We start from the raw sequence: 12,611 nt of genomic DNA, 5'->3' as shown, positions 1-12,611 counted from the left end.
ATAAGATGTTGGTTGAAAAAGGGAAAAAGAAAAATTAAAAAAAAAAACAGTGGAAAAAAAAATTAACTTTGAAAGACGAAAGAATCATGGTAAAAAAAGCCATGAATTCTATGTGCAGTAGTCCCCTAGCGCTGGAGTTCCGCCGTTCTCATTGATCGGTAAACTTGGTCTTGGCTGGCTGTTCTCGCTGATCTTCTGAGGAGGGGCCTGTTGCCGTGGTTTCCAAATGTCTCTGCCGGAGGCGGAATTGCCCCACCCTTGCCCGGTCCAGGCTAAGTAATCTGCTCGGTTTGCTCTCGGGAGCTTTTGTTCCCTGCAAGCTTTCCGCACAGCTTTGGAGGTGGAGAGTGAAAATGGCAGCCTCCCAATCTCCGCCTTGGAGGAGCCGAGAACTCGGGCCCGCTCCTCAGTGAACCCCCAGAGAAAAGCCATCAGTCACTCCCGTCTCCCCGGTCTCCGGCCGAACTCCGTGCTCACCCGGCCTGTGACCGCACATTTCTATCTCTGGCACCCGACCCCGGGTGGAGTCTCCAAACCCAGCAGATCCCTGCGACGCACTCCTGCGCGGCTCCTCCCGGGGGAAGAAGGTGAGTCTCCCCGGATCTGCCACTTGTTGGGCCCCTGCTGGAGGAGCAGGGGCCCGACTGTGCCGGGGATCACGGTCTATGGCAACCCCGAGCTGAGAGCCTGGGCCTCGGCTCCGTCTCTGCAGCCGGCCTTCCCGCTCCAATACCTGGGAGCTCTGCCGCACTCAGGCACCCCCGGTCTTTCTGTGACCCCGAGGGTCCTGAGACCACACTGACCCTCGAGGGTTCCACCCCCCGCTTAGCCACCGGAGCGACGTCCCTCAGCGGAGCCGACTTCTAAAAGTTCCGATTTTGTGCTCTGCGGCTCTATCACTCGCCAGAAGCAACCGAGGGAGGCCCCCTCCCCCGCCATCTATCCTCCCGAATATCGCCTCAGATTCACTTCTCCGCACGTCCTACCTTCCAGAAAGTGGTCGCTTTTCTGTTCAGAGAGTTGTTGCTATTCTTTTCTTCGATCTCCTGTTGAGTTCGTAGGTGTTCAGATTGGTTTGATCCCTATCCAGCTGAATTCCTGAGACCAGACGAAATCCAGGTCTCCTACTCCTCTGCCATCTTGCTCCGCCCCCTGGAAATGATTTCTTGTTCCATGCACTTTGTACTAGAAATACTTCTTGGCAAGGTGAGAATCACTGGAAGGAATTAAAGCTATGAGGGCACACATGTACACACATTTTCCACTCTATCTGCACCATGACTTAATCTACACAGTAAGATAGCTACTATTGTTGTCCACTTTACAACTGAGCAAACTGCAGGAGAGCAGGTTTAAAAAACCTCAGAGCCAAGATGAACATTTAAGATGATTCAACCCTGATGTCAGACCATGGCACTAGTAAATATGGCTATTTTTACTTGAAACTTGAACCTGCCAGAGGGAAAAAAGACATTGATTTGGAATGCCACAATATAATAATGCCTCATAATAATGACAGCTAGCATTTACTGAGTAGCTACAATGTGTCAGGAAAGGAAATTTTCATTCATTTCATTGTTAAATCTCTCAGCAACTACACAATCTAAGTATTACTTCTATTTTACAGGCAAGGGAATTAGTTAGAAATTAAGGACCCATAAAGAGTTAGGGATTGGAATTTTAGAAAGTCTGACTTTGGAACCTACACTTGTAACTGCTCAGCCATAATATCTTAGGTGAGAGAGAGTTTGTGACTGTAAATTTGATCCAATGTCAACTTCCAATTGTTATCTTGTTTCATTTGTGGGCTAATGATAGAATTCTGCATATAGAAATTAGTTATTGTAGTTTAAAGCTTTGATCCTGAAAAAATAAAAATATCCCTCAGAATGTGTGCAAGACTGAGCCTTATCTCAGAAGCTTTCAGCTCCTCCTACAGAACAATGAAAGGTAGGTGTTCTGCCTCTAATCACCACTCCCTCCCCCCAGAGGATGGACTCCCTTACCTGAGTACATCATAGAAACGTCCTCCTTGTCTTTCAAGTTCTATCACAGGATATGCTGGATCTATATCATGGAGAAAGTGGAGCATTCTGCTTGGGTTGCTTATAGATCTAGAATCACACACAGGTACTTACCTACTTCATCAATACCCTTCTGAAAGATAAGACCCTCTTGCCAGGACGTACCATAAACCTTTGCTATGAGACCCTTTCTCTCTCTCTCTCTCTTTTTTCTTTTTTTAGAGAGGGAGAATGCATGAGGCAAGGGTGGTGGTAGGGGCAGAGGGAGAGGGAGAGAGAGAGAATCTTAAGCATGATCCATGCTCAGTGCAGAGCCCGACTTGGGGCTTGATCTCAGGACCCTGAGATCATGACCTGAGTCAAAGGCAAACACTTAACTGACTGAGCCAGCCTGGTGCTCTTTATTGAATTATTTCCTAAGAGCATGGAAAAAATGCACCAGAATCATCTAGTTTGTCAATTAAAAATGCTGATTTCTAGACTCAACCTGTAAAAATGCAATCATCCTCTGGGGTTAGGGCCCAGGAATACAGATTTTTTTTTTTTAAAGATTTTATTTATTTATTCATGAGAGACGGAGAGAGAGAGAGAGAGACAGAGGCAGAGGGAGAAGCAGGCTCCCCGCGGAGCAGGGAGCCCGATGTGGGACTCGATCCCAGGACCCTGGGATCATGACCTGAGCCGAAGGCAGACGCTTAACCGACTGAGCCACCCAGGTGTCCCCAGGAATACAGATTTTTAACAATTTATCTGGGTTATTCTTATTTACCTTAAAGTTTGAGAACTACTGGATTTAGAGAGAAAGAAGAGAATTGAGCAGTTTGAGTGTGATTAGGAAAAAGGGCTGAGGTGTAAGAGCAGGCTAAGTTGTTGGTCGGAAATAGAAGAGCCTATAAACAGGAGGCCTAATTTTCTAAACTAGAACCATCACCAACTTTCTAATATGATGGTAGAGCTAACTTTATAGTTGACCCAGAGAAGCAATAAACTGACCCAGGCTTCTAATTCTCACAACAGTCCAGATGGCTGGCTCATTCCACATTGTGTCCATGAATATGCAGGGATTATGCCTTTCAGGCCTGGGCTAAGTACCCCATACATATGAGATTAGATACAATCTTGAACACTTTGTGCCAGGTATCTTACCAGGTACTGGAGATACAAAGTTGCTTAAATTGCTAAGGAACCATAGCGTAGTAAGGGCTAGATATCTTGATTGCAAATTTATAAATTCCATTAGAATTCATTTAAGGCTGTGATAAAAATAAAATCAAAGTCATGTGGGGGCAGAGAAAGGAACAAATTTTGTTTGGGGGCAGTATGGAATACTTTATAAGGTTAATAACATTTAACTGAGCATTTAAGGAGGACTTGTTGCAGATCAAGAAAGGATATGAGTCTTTCAGGTTTAAAGTAACCCAAAATACCAAAACTTTTGAGTTTTTCAATGGGAAAATGAGACTATAAAGATTATTCCTTTTTTATTATCAAACTACTGTTTAAAATACACTTATAATTATTATGTAAGTATATTCCTTTTTATTTTATTTTACTTTTATTTTATTTTTTAAAAAAGATTTTATTTATTTATTTGACAGAGAGAGACACAGTGAGAGAGGGAACACAAGCAGGGGGAGTGGGAGAGGGAGAAGTAGGCTTCCCTCGGAGCAGGGAGCCCGATGCGGGGCTCGATCCCAGGGTCCTGGAATCATGACCTGAGCCGAAGGCAGATGCTTAATGACTGAGCCACCCAGGAGCCCCTGTATATTCCTTTTTAAATATAGCAAGGCCAGAGCATATTTGTTGGAGGAAGAATGATTCAAACCTGATGGGTTTCAAGGCTCACAGGAGCATAAACTGGCCCTTGAGACAGATGAAATTTAATTTTTGTCTTTGGATCCTTCCCATCTCTGCCAGTAGTGCCTTTATATATCCATTACATGGTATTCTTGCTTTTAGGTTATTGTCAAATCATCATTAATGTGTTAATTTAAAAAGAAACGTGACTATTTTGAGTTATTTACTTCTTAATAGAAATAATGCAATTCTTAAAGGCTTGAGGTTAGAATGACTCACACAGTAACTGCAGAATGAAAATTTTCCCTGAAACTGTGCTATCCGGGGCAGGGTACTTTGTCTTGTGCGTCCCCAAATACAGTAGGTTCCCAGTTACTTCTCTACATGCAAAACTGGATCTTTACATGAAACTTTAGTGACAAGAATAAAGACAAAATTTTCCAAAAGCTTGGAGGTGTGCTGTTTGAGGACCTAAGAAAAGAGGAAGTTGTTAGTCTCATTATCTGGTATTCAAAACATATACATCAGAGCTTCCCATAGTGCAGTACTGTACTTTATTGGCTCAGGTATTGATCTACGTGTGCAGGACTCAACAGCCAAAACTAGGAATGGGGGGCTCCCATTCCTCTCTTCCTTCCAAAAAACTGAAATTGTATTACTGTGTGCAATGAAATACACCATATGTTTTGTACTGCAAAACTATAAGCCTTAAGATATGTATACACAAGATTTGATTCCAACAAGTTCCTTTCTAAGTCAGAGAAAGAATAGATTTTGAGTACATGAAGTTGCCTGAGATAGGAGGCTGATATAAATTGGCTTGTACCTGTTCCAATACGGGGCTTCTTAGCCTTCTTCCCCTGGCCAGTTTGAGGAAGGTGAAGGCAGAGGACCTATAGGGCTCCTGTTCATGGGGAACAGAGCACGCGGAAGTCTTCTTATATTAACACCTGTTTGCTTCACGTGATACCAGGCAAAACCCCTCTGTGATGTTGAAAGAAAAGTTCCTATAACTTGGCATGATTAATTCTTTCCATACCTAATCAACTAACATTTACTTTAACTTGGTTTGAACTTGCTTTGGAATCCCAAAAGGGAACACTTTTTTTTTTATTCTTATGTTAATTCCCATACATTACATCATTAGTTTTAGATGAAGTGTTCCATGATTCATTGTTTGTGCATAACACCCAGTGCTCCATGCAGAACGTGCCCTCTTTAATACCCATCACCAGGCTAATCCATCCTCCCACCCCCCTCCCCTCTAGAACCCTGTTTGTTTTTCAGAGTTCATCGTCTCTCATGGTTCGTCTACCCCTCCGATTTCCCCCGCTTCATTCTTCCCCTCCCGCTACCTTCTTCTTCTTCTTTTTTTTTTTTCTTAACATATATTGCATTATTTGTTTCAGAGGTACGGATCTGAGATTCAATAGTCTTGCACAATTCACAGCGCTTACCAGAGCACATACCCTCCCCAGTGTCTATCACCCAGTCACCCCATCCCTCCCACCCCACCCCCCACTCCAGCAACCCTCAGTTTGTTTCCTGCAATTAAGAATTCCTCATATCAGTGAGATCATATGATACATGCCAAAAGGGAACACTTTTGATCCAACTTTATTAAAAATAAACAGTGTAATTAGTCCTTTGAGGCTATAAGGAGTAAGTCGTTTGAGTTTTGTCATAAAGTGGCAGCCATACTCCTTTAATTTAAAAAAAAAAAAAAGAGCTATTTCTTGAGTACAGAGTAGGAGAAAATTTGCATAGGGTAGAAGAAAGTTTGCTACTATATTGAAACTTCGGGAAATCCTTTTAAACTTGGTTAGTGACTCAAGACCTTGGATATCTTGATAATGTAATGAAGTTATAAAAATTTAAATGTCTATATGTTATCAGCACAAATAACAAAATAAACCCTATTTTCAATAAATACTGGATATTGAATCACATACTAGTTATGACACAACTAGTTGCATGAACTTGAATATGTTAAATTCTTTGAGTGTCAGTTTTCTCATCTGCAAAATGGGTTTCACAGGGCTTTCAAGAGAACGGATTGTATATAGTTTGCACTAAGATAATAAAGATTAGAAAAATCATTTAAATTTTGCTCATTATCAAGTAGAATAAAAATTCTTCTCATTTACATAAATTCTATAAGCTCAAAGTATCCATTTTTCTCTGCTGACTACCCCCATCCCCTGAATAAATGTTGAACTTAAAGTCCTTTAAAACAACACCATGAGCTGTTAAGAGTCTGTCCCTTTTTAGATGTCATTCTACTGAAAAATTTTGCACACTCTGGAGCATGAAGTAAATTGTGAATACTATTGGCTTAGCAGAGATAGAATAAAATCAAAAGAACATATTTAAAAGTTCTATTGTCCAAACTTGGTTGGAATTAGGAAATATAGTCATGTCGGACTGTGTATTGGCGATTTTTATTTGTAGCTAATTATGTTTTTTTTCTTTCTCCTTGAAAATGGGAAAATATTCTATGATATTCTTAGGAGTTCATAGGCTAAATAAATTATGGTTTAAAATATACAACAGATAAAAGATAATTTTGCACTGATCAGAATTATCTGTCTAGAGAAAAGTTTTTTAACATTCCAGGATTGTCAAATCTTGCCCCTTTAAATCAGATAGAATGGTGAGGTCAATAAAAGCAATCTACTTTTAATATGGGAAAGTGAGGAGCCAGCCTTGCTCTGATTTTCAGGAATCAGAGAAAGTGTGCTCAAGAGTGTTGAACGGTGGCTCAACTATGGGTGGGCTCTTCCCACCTTCATTTTAACCTCCCCAGTGGGTCAGATCTGCAGAGGACTGGGAGTCCATCCTGGAGTCCCAGTCTAAAATCCATTTCCTAAGTACAGCTGGTGATTTTGTAAGCACTTAATTCCCTGTAATCATCTTTGCTTAAAATTCCTAGAATAGTTTCTGTTTCCTTCAGTGAAACCTAACTGATATACATTCCAATTAGAATGGGACTTCTATAAAGTGTGGCAGATAATCACCTTACCTGGAGGATGTTTTGGTGCCCTACTTGACCCCAAAGCCTTCTCTCATAAGAATAGGCCAAGAAACAAGAAATGAATCCAAATGTTGTTCAATAATGCACCTGGTGATATCTACATTCATTCTGAGAAAAAATTCCCTTATGATAACATTTCATCTTAGAATAAAGATGGAATATCATTCTGAAGGGAGATTAGTATAATTGCTATCTTTTCCAAAAAATGGGCATTTTCCCTTTCTCTTTTTTTTCCCCTTATACCTGTTTACTTTGGTTAATGCAAATGAATAGGGACACAAGATTTTAATATGGTCATTTGTCCTAGAAGCCAGGCTTTCACCCACTTTATTACACTGTTTTCTTCACATGTGTGATTATTTCACAAACATCAGACAAATAGACTCTGATAGCAGCATCTGTCACAGACAAACGTTTATTGAGCACCCAGTCTGTGCTCGATCCTGTTTCCTATCACCTTAGAAATATATATTCTTTCTCTTACATTTCCATAGAGGAAGGGACTTCTTTTCTTCTCCACATTCTGGAAATCTTGGATTTTCCCCCCTTAACCTGATTTTGTAAGTAAAGAGAAAGAAATAGTAATCTGGAGTCCGGCTAAAATTCTTTGGGCCATCCCTTTACCAGTAGGTGGAGCTATCGTGCTTCAAAAGCAAGAAGGCAGCTCCATCCTTTTCTTTGGACCGATTCATTTATTAATAGAAAAATGACTCTTTGTGGGCACTATCTCCCCACCCTTACTCCTGCAGGGTAAATAGATTGGTACATGGAATTCCTTTTCTGCTTGTGGGGAATGTCCACAATTTTCCTTTTGTTTACAGCGGATCAAGTAAGAGGGAATACGTGGGAAGCCTCATTTGGCTTTAAGATTAAGGTGTATTTTTCCCATCTAATATTTACTAGAGAGTTCTGCTTTCTACAGATAATGGTCCCCTTGATCATTGCTACAGCTGATTCATTTATCTTATCTGACTAGAGGCCTTTGTGTATATTCTTTACTGATGAGAATTTAGAGAAGAAGAATTAATCTTAGGATGAGCTAACTTCTAAAAAAAATGCTTATGATTTAGTCAGCCTTAAAAAAAGAAAGAAATTCTGCATTTGGGACAACATAGATGGACTTGAAGGACATTCTGTTAAGTGAAATAAGTCAGACATAAAAAGACAAATAGTGCATGATTTCACTTATATATAGAAAATCTAAACATGTCAAACTCTGAAAGCATAGAGACATGGGGACCTCTCTGACAGCCTCTGGCAGACCTCTACGTGACATCGAGGGAGGAGGAAAATTATATTTTTTCTGAGTTCAATAACTTTGATCTGAAGTGCTCCTACACGGACACCAGGAGTTCAGCAGTGGCCTTCACATACTTTACTGGTATTTTTCATATTCCACACTCAGGTGTGCAAAGAAAAACATGGATGGGATGTAAGCCTTTGCCTGTGCGGCAAGAATTCTGTTGTAGTCAGGGCCTAGGAAAGTTGGAAAAAAGGGACTCTCATTCATTCATTTAATTAAACAAATATTTATTCAGTACCTACTATATATGCTGCATATTACTCTAGGTGCTGCAGAAATAGTGCCGAAGAAAACAGGTAACAGAACTTAAATTCAAATGTATGTGAGTGTATGAATGTGTGTGTATGTGTTGTGGGAAGACACATTAACAAACAAATAATGTATAGTATTTCATATAGCAATAGGGGCTGTGGATGCAGGAAAGATCATTTGCTTTTCTGTTTGGGGATGTGTCCGATTTGGCAACAAACCAAAAGGTGTGTAAAATGGTATATGCCAAGAAATCAGTGTTACTTTAATGAACTTGGGCTATAATCCACAGTAGGTAATTTCTTTTTGCTACAAAGTCTTATCTCTGGGGAAAACACTAGGAGAACCTGTCTTCTAGTTTTTAATCAGGTCCCTAGGATTTCCTAACTCATGAAAACCCCTGGGGTCATATTAGCAGAAGGCTCTTTTGGCACTGGCAGATGCTATTTACTAGCCCCTAGTCTGGAGAAAAACACTGGGCAAAGCCACTATCAGAAATCATGATCTGTAAGTCATCGCTCATTAGAGGTCTGTGCTCTGGCTCCCTCAGTCAAAACAAAAACAGTAACAAAGAAGAAGAATCTCCATTCTGGGCTGCTCACCTCTAAAATTCATCAGAGCCACATGTGTCTCTTGGGAATAAGGGAGAAAGGTTTGCAAGGTCCAATATTGAAGTCCCAATGCAGAAGGGTGAGTGTTGAATTTTATCTGTCCTGTTCTTATTCTTCCCAGCCTCAGCAATGGAAGCAGAAGATTCGAGAGGACGTTATCTCCTCTCTGCTGAGGCAGCCATTGATCATTAGGTGGGGCTGGTGGACTTTCAAAGCAGAAGTGGAGCAGAGACAATGTAGCCCTGATTAGTCACAGGGTTACTCAGTCTTACCCATACGGCCCTTACCTGTTAGTGTGTTTGATAGACATCTCTGAACAATCTCTCAGCCTTTATACAGTGGGGACAACAAAGGCACACAGCAGGGTGGGTTTGAGTTCATTCTGGGTCTCAATCTCAATATGGAGGGTTTGGTTTGGAGGGAGAGTGCTGGGTACTCATTGTAATGTAACCCTTTGTCCTGTTCTCACAGATATACCTTAGGGAAGAATGGCCGCAGGAAATGACTCTTCAGTGACCCGAGTTTATCCTGCTGGGTTTAACACAACAGCCACAACTCCAGCTGCCTTTCTTCTTCATTTTCTTAGGAATCTATGTGGTCACCGTGGTGGGGAACATGGGCTTGATTATTCTGATTGGTCTGAACCCTCACCTGCACGCTCCCATGTACTACTTTCTCTTCGTACTACTTTCTCTTCAACCTTTCCTTCATCGATCTCTGCTACTCGTCTGTCATAATCCCTAGATTGCTGATGGGTTTTGTAAAAGAGAACATCATCTCTTATGCAGAGTGCATGACACAGCTCTGTTTCTTCTCCTTCTTTGTTATTGATGAGTGCTGTATTTTGACATCAATGGCCTATGACCGGTATGTGGCCATCTGTAAGCCCCTGCTTTACAAGGCCATCATGTCCCATCAGGTCTGCCTCATGCTGATGGCAGGAGCGTATGTAATGGGGTGTGTGGGTGCCATGGCCCACACCGGCTGCATGCTGAGACTCACCTTCTGTGGGGACAACTTCATCAATCATTACATGTGTGACATACCTCCTCTCCTCCAGCTCTCCTGCAGAAGCACCTACATCAACGAGCTGGTGGTTTTCACTGTGGTGGGCGTCAACGTAATAGTGCCCAGTCTCACCATCTCCATTTCTTACACCTTGATCCTCTGCAGCATCTTCCACATCCGTTCTACAGAGGGCAGGTCCAAAGCCTTCAGTACCTGCAGCTCCCACATAGTTGCTGTTTCTCTCTCCTTTGGATCATCAGCATTCATGTATCTTAAGCCTTCTCCTGCTGGGTCTCTGGATCAAGATGAAGTATCCACAGTTTTTTATACCATCGTGGGGCCAGTGATGAATCCTTTCATCTACAGTCTGAGGAACAAAGATGTTAAAATTGCACTGAGTAAGACTTTGAAGAAAAGAGTGTTCTCCTAAATGGAAACTGTGTTAGTTATAGATGCCAAATCCTAGCAAGGGCATGCAGTGTATGAAGCTATGGAGAGAACAGTAAGAAATCAAAATAGAAATGCAAGTGATTCAAATAATAGGGTAAATGAAGTTAATTATTTATAAATCACTTCACACAAAGAATATAAGGAAGAAGAGGATCAGTCTTTTATCTTTTCAGAGAAAGTAAAAAAGAGTTCATTTGTCATTCTCTAGCTTTTCAGAAGTTATAAAGTTTTAAGTATAAAAGGTTGAATATTGGTAAATCCAGAAATGGTAAATTGTGAGATTTTTGACTGAGGCATGTCTGGAATTCCTGTGAAGCTTTGTCATGGATATATGGACTTTGATGGACTTGAGATTTGGCCATTTATTCATTCATTCATTCAATAAACCTCTATTGAAAGGCTGTGGTGGAAATGAGAGAGGTCTATTAGACTGCTGTAGGGCATTTTGTTTAGGGAGATTCCTTTGTTTCCCCAACAAAGATAAAAATAGAAAGATGCTCTTCTCCCTGTGGTCTTTGGTCTCAGGGGAGTGTGGTAAAGGGAGATTTACTTCTGATTCTAGATCTTAAGGACAAGAAACTAAGATAACCTTTTAGAGCCTTCAGGAATAAAAGGAACCTACACTGGTTTTTGCCTCTTGGGACTTCAGGGCAGGAAATATAGATAATAGGAGAGGTTATATTAGTAGAAGAATTTTTGTCCTTTTCTTAAATAGACCTAAAAATCTCTATTCTTTTAGTAGTCAGCATTTTCCCTTTATGATTTTTACTGTCCCTTTTGTCTCAGAGGTTTAATGGCACAAACAATATAGTTATTTCATCAACAAATAGAGACTGAGCGTCTATCCTGCACCAGGCTCTGTTGTTAAACATTGTTAAACAAATATAGTGGTAAGTAAGACAGACAATGTGTGTGCTCTCATAGGCCGTATAGGGTTGTTTGTTTTCTTAGTCTTGAGTTTTGGGATTTCTTGATATATTCTGAATGCAAAGTATATCAGACATATGATTTAAATATTTTCTCCTAATCTGTCTTGTCTTTTCATTCTCTTAATAGTGTCTCTCAAAGAGCAGAGAATCTTAATTTGATGAATTCTAACGTCTCATTTTTTTATTATGGATTGAGCTTTTGGTGTCATATTAAGAGATCTTTTGCTTATCCCAGAGTTCCAAGATTTCTCTGTTATGTTTTCTTCTCTAAGTATTATGGCATTTAAATTCATGATCTGTTTTGAATTACTTTTTCTATATGGTGTGGGCTGTTGATCTGAGTAAAAGTTTTTGCATTTGGATATCTAATTATTCCAGCACCCTTTGTTGAAAAGTAGTTCAGACTCAAGATAAGTCAACAAAGATATCTGGATCCAGAGGTAGTAGTGGAGGAGAGGAGATGTGTGGATCTCTGGGCACTGATAAATGCCTTTGTGCTTCTGAGTGAGTTAAGTGAAAGTATGAGAAGTGGAATTGCTGGGCGAAATGAAAAGTCTATGTTTCACTTTTTATGAAACTGCCCAACTGTTTTCAAAAGAGTCTCTACTACTGTTATATTCCCACTAACAATATATGACAATTTTTCCCCCAAGTTTTTGCCATCACTTGGTAACATCTGTCTTCTTAATCATAGCCATTCTGGTGGGTGTGCAATAGTATCTCATTTTGGTTTTAATTTGCACATCCTTAATGAATAATACTGAGCATTTTTTCATATGTTTACTAGCCAATTATATATCTTTTTTGAAATATCTGCTTAAATATTGTGCCTATTTTCTTTTTTCTAATTGAAGTGTAAGTGACATACAGTTTATATTAGTTTTAGGTATATGACATAGTGAATTGATAATTCTATGCATGATGCAATAATCACCATGTGGTTACCATCTGCAACCATGCAATATTGTTACAATATTATTGACTATATCCCCTATGCTGTCCTTTCCATGTCTGTGACTTTTTCTGATTTGGTTATTGCTCTATTCAATATTAAATCATTAGACACAGTTAAGAAAATGAAAAGTTAAATCATAAACCAAGGAAATATATATCTGATAATGGACTTGTGTTAAGAAAATATAAACAACTCTTACAACTTATTATGTTTTTATGGTTTATTATTTTTCATTCTTTTACTTTCAACCT

General features: G+C 40.0%; 1 pseudogene; it reads left to right on the top strand.

Annotated features, from left to right (window-relative positions):
• The first annotated feature begins 9,497 nt into the window (after positions 1-9,497).
• LOC110586276 lies at positions 9,498-10,456 on the top strand (annotated as a pseudogene).
• Positions 10,457-12,611: the final 2,155 nt, after the last annotated feature.

The sequence above is a fragment of the Neomonachus schauinslandi genome, chromosome 11 (genome assembly GCF_002201575.2).
Source record: "Neomonachus schauinslandi chromosome 11, ASM220157v2, whole genome shotgun sequence".
NCBI lineage: Eukaryota > Metazoa > Chordata > Mammalia > Carnivora > Phocidae > Neomonachus > Neomonachus schauinslandi.
The sequence above is the reverse complement of the archived record's forward strand: the minus strand, read 5'-3'. Positions and strand labels throughout refer to the sequence as shown.